This window comes from Schistocerca americana, chromosome 3 (genome assembly GCF_021461395.2).
Source record: "Schistocerca americana isolate TAMUIC-IGC-003095 chromosome 3, iqSchAmer2.1, whole genome shotgun sequence".
Classification (NCBI taxonomy): domain Eukaryota; kingdom Metazoa; phylum Arthropoda; class Insecta; order Orthoptera; family Acrididae; genus Schistocerca; species Schistocerca americana.
In genome coordinates, this window is record NC_060121.1 from 28,042,391 (window position 1) to 28,056,759 (window position 14,369).

Sequence of the window (14,369 nt, forward strand, 5' to 3'; positions counted from 1 at the left end):
CATTTGCAGAGACGACAGTTTAGCATAGCCTTCAGCCACGTCATTTGCTACGACTTAGCAAGGCGCCATATTCAGTTACTATGTCTTCTGAACAGATAACATTGTGAATCATGTACCTTCAAGAGCGACGTTCATCATTAATGGATTAAAGTTAAGTATCAAACTAATTACGTCCGCTTTCTGAATTCTAATTCCTTGTCATGTTCCAGACCTCACGTCAGTATAGTTCTTCCGTTCTCACGCTAGCCTGCGTGAGCTAAAACGCGTGCATTTCGGCCTCCTCTAGTAAAACGGTGTTGGGTCTTCCGCCAACACAACAGTAGGCACATCGAACATGTCATAACCTAAATCCGAATATGTGTAGTGACGTTTACATGTTGAATAAAGTGTGTGCTCGCCGTAGATTGTAACGAATTTACCTTTTTTTCATGTAGTTCAATAACTGTCACCCTGTAAAAGTAACTTCAGGCCTGACCCAAGGCAGTGTTACAGGACCTTTACTTTTCAGAACATACTAGAAATGACATGGTGGACAACGCCGGAATTTCCATCACGCTTTTCGCAGACGGTGATGCTCTCGTATACAGGGAAGTCGCAACACTGGAAAATTATAGTACCAATGCAGGAATACCTCCAAGGGATCAACAACTTAGGCAGGAAGTGGCAGTTAAACCTCAACATAGCAAATCTGCGGATACAACAACAGAAAGATCCTCTACTGCATGATTAATTGAGTACCTGGCATTGCCTGCATACGTCTTTATTCTAGTCTTCTATTACCCCATCTCTGCTTCCTTCCTCAACCTCCCTCCCTCCATTGTCCCTCCATCCATTCATCCACCCACCCTCCCTCCCTCCATTGTCCCTCCATCTATTCATCCACCCAACCTCCGTCCCTCCATTGTCCCTCCATCATCCACGCAACCTCCGTCCCTTCATTGTCCCTCCATCCATTCATCCACACAACCTCCCTCCCTCCCTAATCCCTCCCTCCCTCCCTAATCCCTCCCTCCCTCCCTCCTTCCCTCCCTAATCCCTCCCTCCCTCCCTCTCCCTCCCTCTCTCTCTCTCTGTCTCTTCCTCTCTCTCTCTCCCTCTCTCTCTCGCCATCCATCCATCCATCCAACCTCCCACTCTCCATCCATCCTCCTTGCATCCCCCCTTGACCCATCCTCCATCCAGCCATCTTCCCTCCATCTCTCCATGCATCCTGTATCCATCCTCCCTCCCTCCATCCAATTTCCCTCCCTTCATCCATCCATCCATCCATCCAATCTCGCTCCATCCATCCTCCCTTCATCCATTCTCTATTCACTTCTCTATCTTCGTTCCATCCTCTCTCCATGTGTCAACCCTCCCTCCATCCATCCTCCCTCCAACGATCCTCCCTCTCTCCCTCAGTCACTCACTGTCCATCTCTTTCTCCCCCCGCTCTGTCTGTCTCCTCCGTCCATATCCATCTGTCTCATACACTCCTACTCCCACTGTTCAGCTTCTCCCCAGTCTCTCAATATCTCCTCCTCCATCCTATCCCTGTCTGTCTCGTCCTTCTCTGCACACCCTCTGTCCCACTTTCCTCTGTTCATCACTGCCACCCCCATAGAATATTGGTGGTTCTTATCACCAAAGTAATTCCGTCCATAAAATAAATAAATTGTGCACTAAGTTTGGTTGCATTACAACCAGCCAATTAGGAGGAGATTTTTAACCACAGCTTCACCTGTGTAGGCACATATCGTCGTCATCATCATCAACTTTAACACTATCAACACATCATTGTCGTCCTCGTAGTCATCACGATCATTATCATAATTGTGCTCAACATCGTCGTTATCATGATCACCAATATCATCAAATGTTCAAATGTGTGTGAAATCTTATTGGACTTAACTCCTAAGGTCATCAGTCCCTAAGCTTACACACTACTTAACCTAAATTATCGTAAGGACAAACACACACACCCATGCCCGAGGGAGGACTCGAACCTCCACCGGGACCAGCCACACAGTTCATGACTGCATCGCCCTAGACCGCTCGGCTAATCCCGCGCAGCACTAATATTATCATCACGATCATCATGGTGCCCATAATGACAGTCATCAACATACTATTTAAGACGATGATCATGAAGGTCATCATGATTCTCACGATCATTATCCTTAGCGTGATTTTTTAATATTAAGTCCTAGCGATACTAAAAAAAAGAAGCCGTAGTGACGTGTCCTTTTTGTTTGCAGCCGGCAGCAGACTTGACGTCCAGGGCTGGGAACGGCCGCCCTACAGGCTGTGCGCCCAGAGGGACTGCAGCTGGGGCGTGGGCTGACGCTGGCTGCCCGCCGGGTCCCCGGTGTGGTCCGGCGCGTCAGCGGCGTCGCGACGCCCACGGCGCAGCGCGGACAGATGCGGCGCCCGCCGCCCCGCGACACTGACAGAGGCTCGCGGTCTGCCGCCTCATCTGTCAGTCCCCCCCCCCCCCCCCCCCCCTCCACAACCTGACCACCACTCACGGCAGCAGCGTCCACGCCCGTCCACATTAATGGACGAACAACGGGTCAGCAGCACCTCTAGCCCACAGCCCGGCGGTCACTATGTTACGCTCGCCGTCGACATTGCCAGAGCGGCGCTGACGTCATACTACTGTGCCACGTCCACGGTCCGGGACATTACACAGGTTACTTACACGAAAACTATGTCGGATTCTATCGATCATTCACGTTTGCAGTCGAGAGTTTTCGATAGTCCTTTCCCTAGAGATCATTTACAGTGAATGCGAAAAGAAACTGGTACACCTGCCCAATATCGTGTTGTGTAACACGCACAAGTGCCGCAACACGACGTGGTATGGACTCGACTAATGTCTGAAGTAGTGCTGGAGGGAATTCACGCCACGAATCCTCCAGGGCTGCCCATACATCCGTAACAGCTCGAAGGGGTGGACATCTCTTCTGAACAGCCCGTTGCAAGTGATACCAGATATGCTCGATAATGTTCATGTCTGGGGGGTTTGGTGGGCAGCGAAGGCGTTTAAACTCAGAAGAGTGTTCCTGGGGCCACTCTGTAGCAATTCTGGACGTGTGGGGTGTCGCATTGTCCTGCTGCATTTGCCAAAATCCGTAGGAACGCATGATGGTCATGATTGGATGCAGGTGATCGGATAGGATGCTTACGTACGTGTCACCTGTCAAAGTCGAATCTATACGTATCAGGGGTCACATATCACTGTAAATGCACTCCATCATATCGCTCTACCAGCTTCAACAGTCCCCTGCTGACATGCAGAGTCCATACCTGTACACGTCCATCCGCTCGATACAATTTGAAACGACACCCGTCCGACCACGCAACATGTTTCCAGTCATCAACAGTCGAATGTCGGTGTTGATGGGCCCGGGCTAGGCGTGAATCTCTGTGTCGTGCAGTCACCAAGGGTACACGAGAGGACCTTCGCCTCGATATTGTTTCGTTGAATCGTTCGGACGATGACACTTGTTCATAGTTCAAAATGGTTCAAATGGCTCTGAGCACTATGGGACTCAACATCTGTGGTCATAAGTCCCCCCTAGAACTTAGAACTACTTAAACCTAACTAACCTAAGGACATCACACACATCCATGCCCGAGGCAGGATTCGAACCTGCGACCGTAGCAGTCACTTGTTCATGGCCTAGCATTGAAATCTGCATCAACTGACGGAAGGGTTGCCCTCATGTTGAACGTTTCTCTTCAGTCGTCGTTTGTCCTGTACTTGCAGGATCTTTTTCCGGCTGCAGCGATGTGCATGGCTTCCTAATATTCACGGTACTCTCGTGAAATGGTCGTCCTGGGAAATCCCCACTTCACTGCTACGTCGAAGATCTGGTGTCTCGTCGCTCGTGCGCCGACTGTAGCACTACGTTCAAATGGTTCTGAGCACTATGGGACTTAACATCTGAGGCCATCAGTCCCCTAGAACTTAGAACTACTTAAACCTAACTAACCTAAGGACATCACACACTTCCATGGCCGAGGCAGGATTCGAACCTGCGACGTAGCGGTCGCGCGGTTCCAGACTGTAGCGCCTAGAACCGCTCGGCCACACACACAAACTGTCAAAACTGCTCAAATTGAAAGGGAACAGCCCTCGGTCACTATTTTTAACGAATTAACCGGGTTTCAACACTACTAGGAGTGTCTTCTTCAGAATTTAAATCAAAGAATTATCTAGAACATGGTCACAGAATTATGACTAAAAATGTATGATACAGCGTATAAGTACAGAATCGTCGTGAATGGCTGGCAGTATTTATATGTCATTTATAAAATAATACATATGCCAAAAGGGCATTAGTCACAAAGATATTTAAGATAACAAATTGTGATGGCGAGCCACTAAGGGCTGCTCGTTACTTACACGGTTACAGGTTGCAAGCGTACTGAGGTGCCCGCGTTAACAAATGCGACCAGGTGAACATGGCAGTGCAACGGGCGCGCCATCTCTTAGCCGCAGTTTTAAAAAAGAAAATACTAAATACAAGTATGGCTATTAATTTTAATAAACAATGTGAAATAAGGGGATTAGTCGCTACCTGTAACTGACAAATATTTTTCATACTAATTACAATTTTGATATTGACGATCTCTGGACGATAATTGATGAACATTTAGAAATCTGTAAACTAGGCATAATACAGAAGCATGAAAAGAAACTCAACAAGCTTTTCTGTCTGTTTCCTAGTGAAAAGTGTCTTCAGAGTACGTTTAAAAAAAAAGCATTCAAACTTTTTTACAAAAGAATTCAGAACTAAACTAACATTATTTTTACACAGAATGGAACGGTCCTGCTGGAAAAAAGGCTGAAGTATAATGTCTCGCCCAAGTTGTCAGACAGAAATGTAATTGAAAAAGTGCTTGTTGATCTTAAAGTTGGCCTCGATAGGAAAAAAATAATGCTTGTCGAACTCGTATTGCTTATGACGTAGCTAACATTTTCATGAAAAACACAGTCCGTATTCATAACGTTACGCATAATGATAGAAAATTGGTCATTTCCATTAATAATAAACTTAAAGAAGCAGAAGCCCTAATTACTAAGTCAGACAAAGGGTGCTCTTTAGTTATTGCTTATAACTGAATATATTTCCAAAACCTTAGATTTCTTTAACGAAAATAATATTTCGGAACTACACGAGGATCCGACTCCAGTTTTACAAAAAGGGATCAGGACAATCATCAACAGCGCAAATTTCCTACTCAAACCGTTTCAGAAGAAAATGATCATTAACATGAACCCTCAGCCCCCAAAACTTCGGTCTCAATTTAACATCCACAAACCTAATCATCCGATACGCCCGATGTCTAATAGTATGAATAGTGCATACCATGATCTGGCCAAATTTCTACGTGAAACTCTGAGAAAATCAATCGTTTTTGTGAACAATTTTTCCGTCCCAAATAGTCACACCTTATTCCAAAAAATTAAAGATTTAGAATGCATTTCAGACACGAAGTTAGTTTCTCTCGATATCAAAAATCTTTATACTAACGTCCCCTGCAGGAAACGCTTATAATTGCAGAAAAAAAATTTACGTCGGTTCAAAAAAGATATTTCAGATTAACAAATCACAGACTTCATGAATCTCATCTCAGTCGTAGTCAAGTACAACTATTTCGAATTTAATGGACATTTGTACCAGCAATCCGACGGTCTCGCTATGGGAAATCCGTTACCTGGTACCCTCGCTGATATTTTCAACACCCTAGAAGAAAAAGTTTTTAATTGTTTTCCAGCTGCGTCACTAGGCATTCTTTCTTGTTCCAGATACGTTGACGATATTCTAATAATCTACGAAGGACCCGCTGACGGTGTTGATCGTATCTTTAACCTATTCAATGATCTTCATGAGAAAATTTCTTTCACCATCGAATTTGAAAATGAGGCCCGTCAATTAAACTTCCTTGACTTGACGCTTACCATAGAAACAAATAAAATTTATTTCAGTATTTTTCGTAAAGCGACACACACCGACCAGACCGTTCCTGCATCTTCTACTCATCCGCAATCGCATAAAAAAGCCTTATTTCATTCTGATATTCACCGAGCCATTTCCATCCAACTTCCTAAAGAAAAGTTCAACGACGAAATCAATTTACTAAAAACAATAGCAGTTAACAACGAGTATAAACCTAACATGGTAGATGACGTCCTAAAAAAGAAAACTTCTAAAAGAATTACTACCCTAGGCACTTCTGTTATCGCGTCTAACTCAAAAAAATATTTCTCTATTCCTTTCGTGAGGCCTATCTCTTGTCAGAGCTAACGCATTCTTCGATATAAATACGATTGCAACGTTGCTTTTTCTACCAATAACAATTTGGAAAAAAAACTTAGTTTATAATTTACATTCTGTTCGTTCCCCTCTAGAAAATTCTGGTGTCTACAAAATTGTCTGCGATAATTGCTCCTCTTACTATATAGAACTGGACGTGCCTTCACCACCAGATATAAAGAACACTTGCTAAGAAAAAATAGCATTAGCCCCCAAAATTCGACTTTCGGCGACCATCTTCTAATTAGAGGTCATTCACCAAAAGCCATCTGCGATAGCAACATGTACAGAAACAAGACGGCAGCCGTAGGAATCGATGTCTACGAAAGGAAGCAGTGATTGAGAAGGGAGTGCGACAGGGTTGTAGCCAATCATGGATGTTACTCAATCTGTACATTGACGACGCAGTGAAGGAAGCTAAAGAAAAATTTGGAGTAGGAACTAAAGTTCAGGGAGAAGAAATGAAAACGATGAGGTTTACTGACGATATTGTGATTGTGCCAGAGACAGCAAAGGAATTGGAACAACAGCTGAAAGAAATTGACATTGTCTTGAAATAAGGATATAAGATGAACATCAACAAAAGCAAACCATGGACAATGGCATGTAGTTGAATCAAATCAGGTGAGACTCAGAAGATTAGATTACGTAACGAGACACTTATAGTAGTAGATGAGTTTTGGTACTTGGGGAGCAAAATAACTGATTATGGCCGAAGTAGATAGGATATAAAATGTAGACTGGCAATGGCAAGGAAAGCGTTTCTGAAGAAAAGAAATTCGTTATTACTGAAACAGATTCAAGTGTTAACAATCCTCTTCTGAACACATTTGTATGGAGTGTTGCTATACATGGAAGTGAAATCTGGACGATAAACAGTTTAGATAAGAAAAGAACAGAGGTTATTGAAATGTCATGTTAAACAAGAATGCTGAAGATTAGATGGGTTGATCACATAACTAATCAGTAACTACTGAATGGGATGGGGGGAAAAGAAATTTTCGACTCAACCTGACTAGAAGAAGGGATCGCCTGGTAGGTCACATTCTGAAAAATGCGTGTTCAGATGTGTCAATTCCTAAGAGATCAAACTGCTGGGGTCATCGGTCCCTGGAGTTACACACTACTTAAACTGTTGTTGTTGTTGTAGTCTTCAGTCCTAAGACTGGTTCAATGCAGCTCTCCATGCTACTCTATCCTGTGCAAGCTTCTTCATCTCCCTGTACCTAGTGCAACCTACATCCTTCTGTATCTGTTTAGTGTATTCATCTCTTGGTCTCCCTCTACGATTTTTACCCTCCACGCTACCATCCAATACTAAATTGGTGATCCCTTGATGCCTCAGAACATGTTCTACCAACCGATCCCTTCTTCTAGTCAAGTTGTGCTACAAGCTCCTCTTCTCCCCAATTCTATTCAATACCTCCTCATTAGTTATGTAATCTACCCATCTAATCTTCGGCATTCTTCTGTAGCACCACATTTCGAAAGCTTCTATTCTCTTCTTGTCCAAACTATTCATCGTCCATGTTTCACTTCCATACATGGCCACACTCCGTACAAATACTTTCAGAAACGACTTCCTGACACTTAAATCTATACTCGATGTTAACAAATTTCTCTTCTTCAGAAACCATTTCCTTGCCATTGCCAGCCTACATTTTATATCCTCTCTACTTCGACCATCATCAGTTATTTTACTCCCTAAATAGCAAAACTCCGTTACTACTTTAAGTGTCTCATTTCCTAATGTAATTCCCTCAGCATCACCCGATTTAATTCGACTACATTCCATTATCCTCGTTTTGTTTTTGTTGATGTTCATCTTGTACCCTCCTTTCAAGACACTGTCTATTCCGTTCAACTGCTCTTCCAAGCCCTCTGCTGTTTTTGACAGAATTACAATGTCATCGGCGAACCTCAAAGTTTTTATTTCTTCTCCATGGATTTTAATACCTACTCCGAACTTTTCTTTTGTTTCTTTGACTGCTTGCTCAATATACAGATTGAATAACATCGGGGAGAGGCTACAACCCTGTCTCACTCCCTTCCCAACCACTGCTTCCCTTTCACTAACTTATGCTCAGAACAACACACACGCCGATGCCGGAGGGAGGACTCGAACCTCCGGCGGGAGGGGTCGCGCAATCCGTGACATGGCTACTCAAACCGCGCGGCTCACATTCTGACACTCAAGGGATCACCAGTTTAGTACTGCAGGGAAACGTGGAGGGTAGAAGTCGTAGAGGGAGACCTAGCAGATTCAGAAGGATGTGTGTTGCAGTAGTTACTCGGAAATGAAGAGGCTTGCAGACGATCGAGTAGCATGGAGAGCAACATGAAACCAATCTTCGTATTGAAGACCACAACGACAACAGTCAAGAAAGTTTAGAAAAATCTGCTTGAGAGGTAACGATACTCAAATACAAAAGGCCCGTGGTATAGCTAAGAATAACAGCAAGATGATGTGCTTATGCTGAAAACTTAAAATAAGTACTGTAACAATATTATGTATGTTAGCGAATGTCTAGTGTTAAATAATTAATTTGATACATCATAGACACTACAAAGAAGAATTATGCGGAAAAATTAGGTCCTCAAGAAATGCAACATTCTGAAAATGAAGATGAAATTTATCAGAACGTAGGAAACGTTTGAGAAACAATTCGGAAGAGGTGATTGTTGTTTTTTTGGATATATTTACGGAATGGATGACAATTCGCACACCAATCTGCGCGAAAAGAAATTAACAACCAACTAGATTCAAGATGTTAAAAAGGAATAATACAAGAGAACAAATTTTCTTAAATTTTCTTAGAAGAGAGATTTTCAGGGAAAAGTTTTGAAACTAGACTGAAAACATCGAAGAGTAGTGTACATCTATCTGTCTGGAAGCTAATCTCTGACAAGTTCGTATTTACTTACTTCTTTTGCTTTGGCCGACAGTCACTCTCACCAGTTTGAAAACATTCCTGAAGACTGTGACCACAAGTTATTACTCAACACATTGTGCCATGAACGAGTACTGTTACAAGCTAGGCATGCATCTTCTTTTCTAGATAAACACATAGTCGTTTAACTCACTTAGGAGGCGAATTAAACATCATTACTTCGAAGTTTTCGAAGTTATTCGTATTGGTACAACAAAAAAACTCATGTGAATTGTCAACTGTTGCCAAGTGACATCTGTCACCACCATCATCATCATCAGCCAATTCAATCACTAAATGATGTGACCTCTTCCAGTCGTGGCTTCAGGTAGGCTTACAGCAGTCCTCTCCAAGTGGGACAGTCTCGGGCAGTTCTCTGCCAGGTGTTACCAGCGGTCTCCTCGATGTCTTTGTCCCACCTGTCTGGGGGTCTTCCTCCAGGCCTCCGGTGCTCTCTCGGACTCCACTCCAGCACTAGCTTCGTCCATCTGCCGTCTTTTCTTCTTGCGACGTGGCCAGCCCACTGCCATTTCGAGGAGCCTACTGTTTCTAAGATGTCGTTAACCTTCGCCACAGACCGGATGTCATATGCCCTTTTTGCTATCCTTTCTTGTATAGCCCAGCATTGATCTCTCCATGACTCTCTGTGCTGCCCTAAGTTTCCCTTTTGTAAATGAGTTCAGTGTCCATGTCTCGCAGCCATACGTCATCACAGGGAGAATGCATTGATCAAATACTGCTTTCTTCTGATTTACTGGCATTTTTGATCTGAATACTGTCGAATTCTTCCCAAATGCTTACCAGCCAAGCTTCATGCGTCGATAGATTTCTGGCCTTATGTCTCCCTTCATATTTATAATCTGTCCTTGACTTTCACGTCTCCAGCTGGGACCCATTTGTTGGACATTACTTTTGTTTTGGAAAGGTTCACGTTCAAGACAACCAGCTGACATTCCGATGCAAGATCTGTAATTAAGTTTTGGAGCTCTGCGAAGTCTTTGGCCAGTAAGGCAATATCATCAGCAAATCTCAAGATGGTAAGCCTTCTTCCATTAATTCTAATTCCCTTACCTTCCTAGCTCAGCTTTGACATAGCCATTTTCAATACAGCAGAGAACAGTTTTGGGGAGATGGGATCGCCGCTATTTCGGAGGTGCACTTACTATTGGCTCCTTGAAATAAAAGCACCATTCGTTCTTGGCACAACTTCTGAAACTACAAAATGTTGTCGAATAATACGTATACTGTATTATTCGAGCCGAAATGGAATCCTGTAGAAAGACTTAGATTAGTATTTTAAGCCATGCTAAATTATTGTATTATTACGAGCGGTTTTCAATAACTAATGCAACACATTTTTATCTCGGCCAGTTTCGGCTCAAAAAAATTAGGAATTTGTTGTAGGGCATTGTGGAATGACCCAGCCTCAGCTCCTACAGTTACGTGAAATTCCGGTAGTTGGCGGCGCTAAACCTGGCCTCCAAAATGGCGTCTGTAACGGAGGTTGTAATATTATTGGGATTTCCGTAGTATGAAAGCTGTGAGTACCTTTGGAAAGGCATTCAGCTATCTGCATATTAAATGATCAACTTATGAGATGAGACCAGTTCTTTGAGAGACATTTCTTTTATATAATTTGATGATGATGATGATGAGTCCCATACTTCTTTACAGAGCGTAGGGGAGCGACGCGGGAGAACCGCGCCGCCTTACTAGGCAAGGTCCTAGCGGAGGTGGTTTGCATTGTCTTCCTCCGACCGTAATGGGAATGAATGATGATGATGAAGGCGACACAATAACACCCAGTCATCTCGAGGGAGGAAAAATTCCTGACCCGCCGGGAATCGAACCCGGGACCCCGTGCTCGGAAAGCGAGAACGCTACCGCGAGACCACGAGGTAACTGTAAAGATGCGCATCTAGCGCTGACGCTAATACATCGATTGCGCAGTCAAAGAAACATTTTAACAGAAGCTGAACTGACGTTCCGCTTCGTTCTAAATAAAAGATGACAGTAAAAAAACTTTTGTAGACTTCAGATTTTAATGTACTTCTGATTGTAATGTGAAAACTTAAAGAAGGTCGACTTTAAGCTATAAAAGTGAGCGGTCTTGCCAGCGTGCATACAACATTATTAATTAATAAAATTCGAGTAGTTTATGTTCGAAACTGTAAATCGGCAAGTTATTGTCATGAAGGTGTTGAACAGTGCAAGAATTGTTTTTAACGAAGGAGAAAAGTAATGACTAATTTTTGACAACAACGAGAAGCAACGAGACAGCACAGGACAGGCTGAAATCTGATCGCACCATACAGTTAGAAAAGTACTTATGTAAGCTATACTGTTTATGAGCCCTAATTTGCTAGTGAGAATTGTTTGAATATATTTAGTGTTTACCAGATTTCTTATTTTGTTCTTTTCCTTTACTTTTGTTTTTTACCTCCATGTCATATTATTTTTGTAAGTATGAAACAGCCCTTACTACAGCAGAGAATACTGCGGCATCCTGGTCGTAGACACAAGGCCGCTCCTTGTCTTCTATACAGCTCACAGCTGCCCCATTTATTAATGATTTCATTTGCAAATGCAATTTTTTTTATTATTCACTGTTAAAGATCCCTTAGGTGATTATAAATCTCATACTGATTACGTAAAGAAATCCGGGTTGTTCTTTTCCAAATAACAGAAGTCTTTGCGTAATCAGAAACTAGCCTCCTTCTGACAACGATCAGGAGCCGACCAGAAGACGGACGTCTTCGACCGCTTTCGTGTCTCCCGTGGCAAAGCTGTGCCAAACTGGGAACACGACATTCTAGTATTAAACACTATATATATATATATTTTTTTTTCAATTTTAATCATATATATATATATATCAGATTAATATTGAAAAAAAAATTCAAATATATTTAACCTAATTTTTTATATCATACTAAAAGGTGCGTCATCGGGTTTCTTCTGGAGCACCGCAGGCTCTTGCAGAATGTTGACTGAAGTGAACAAAAGCACGGTGAGTAGTTGGTCGAGGCGTGTGCCACCGTCGCAGCGAGGTCGCGCACACCTGTCCGACATGCCGCGTGGCGGCCGGTGAGTCCTGCAGCTGTGCGGACACTCCCATTGGAGGTGACGACGGACCACAACCGAACACCCCACTGATCAGCGGGACTGGTCTGTTGGCAGTGCTGACACACTCGTCCGCCAGTTGGACTACGCAAAGGTGTCTGTCCAGACCTCGCACCTTCCGCCTTCCATCCGCCTGGCCTAATGGAGGAAGCACTCCACAGGAAGCAGTGCGTGGATGAGGGGACAGGTTGTTGATGCAGTAAGACTTTGGCTCCTACGTCGACCAGTAGGGTGGTACCGTGCGGCCATACACGCCCTCCCAATAACGCCGTAGCTCTGAACGGAAATTATCTCGAAGAACAGGATTCGTCAGCCAAAAGAGCGGGGAATAATATGGCGTACTGGAAGCAGAATAAAACCAACCTGCTTTCAGAAGTAATGTGATCCATTTAACGTCCCTCACATTATTCTTATTACTTTTTGTTGTGTACATAGTTCTGCGTAGTCAGCGCGTACACAACTTTCCCACTAGAGCGCGCCCCGTTAAGCACAACAGCGCAGGCGCAGCGCTCGTCCGTCTCTGCACTGCGAGATGGCGCTGCCTTAGAGACGGACCAAATTCTGCTTCCACCGATCTGCGTATTAATATGTAACGCAGCCAATGAGATTGCTGCTAACATAGAACCTTTTCTCCTCGCGGATCACATTCGTGCAGTGATACCTGAAGGCGCGAGGTATTATAACAAGTGTACAGACCTCCGATTAGTCAGTCTGCATTAGTCTGTAATCAAGTTTCAGTCTGCGCCTAATAAGATTATCATATTCCTGTACATAGCCATGAAGATAAATGTATAGACACTTTGTCAAGTATAAGAGATATGTGAGAATAAGATTAACGTACCAAGACCAAAGGAACTTCAGATTGTCAATTGTAAACAGCATCCAAATCAAGTTACGTAATGTGTATGCTTTTTATTATTTTAGTAAATGTGTGTGAAAATTAATCAAGTTCTGTTTAAAGTCGGTCACCGTCAATCTGCTACTCTAAGTATGCAAGTGGCATTTCTATCGTCTGACCTAACGGCAGAAGATAAACACGCCACGATAAGACCACGAGACATATTGCTGACACTCGCCTACTTCGTTAGAGCAACAAGTCAAATAATCTGATGGTGTGTGTACCGAAGGTCTTACAGTGCACACACCACACTTTTGTAGCTAGTTTGACGAACGTCATAGACTACAGTTTAAATATGGCAAATTATGTGAAACAGATTGTCTAATAACAAATAAGCAATGAGATGTGTCTCATTGTCATTCCGAGAAACGTGTTAGAAGACAAATTGATTAAACTCGGTCCCAACAGGTTCCGGAAGACCCAATGGTTACCGACCGACCGCCGTCTCATCCTCAGAGGATAGGCGTCACTGGATGCGGGTATGGAGGGGCGTGTCGTAAATGAAAAGTAAATAAAATATATGGTCAATATCTGAGGCCAGAAGAGCTCCTAAAGACCTAAAGATCGATGGGAAATGCTTCAAAAGAGTGTCCTCTTTTAACTACTTGGGAGTTTTAATAACAAACTGTATTGGAAAGACTATAAGGGAAAGAATACAAGCAGGAGACAGAGTTTACTTTGCAAATATGCAGCTTTTCAGAAATATCCTTGTTACAACAAAAACAAAACTGCTAATATATAACTCTCGAGGCCGGCCAGTTATGACATCTGGGTCAGACATATGGACGCTGACAGAAGACGATAAAAATGCACTAAGAACCTTTGAGCGGAAAATACTAAGCAAAATCTATGGTCCAGTAAGGGAGGAAGAAGGCTGGAGAATACGCTACAACACCGAATTATAAATTTTAATACAAGGTAGGGACGTGGTAAAATTTCAGAAATTACAGCGAATACGATGGCTAGGACACGTGGAGAGAATGGGAGAGGATAGAATCCCAAATTAAATAATGAAAGGTGTGATCCATTCAGCTAGACGAAAAGGGAGACCTAGAAGAAGATGGTTTGACAACGTAATAATGGATCTCACCAGCATGGGACTCTGGGGGTGCA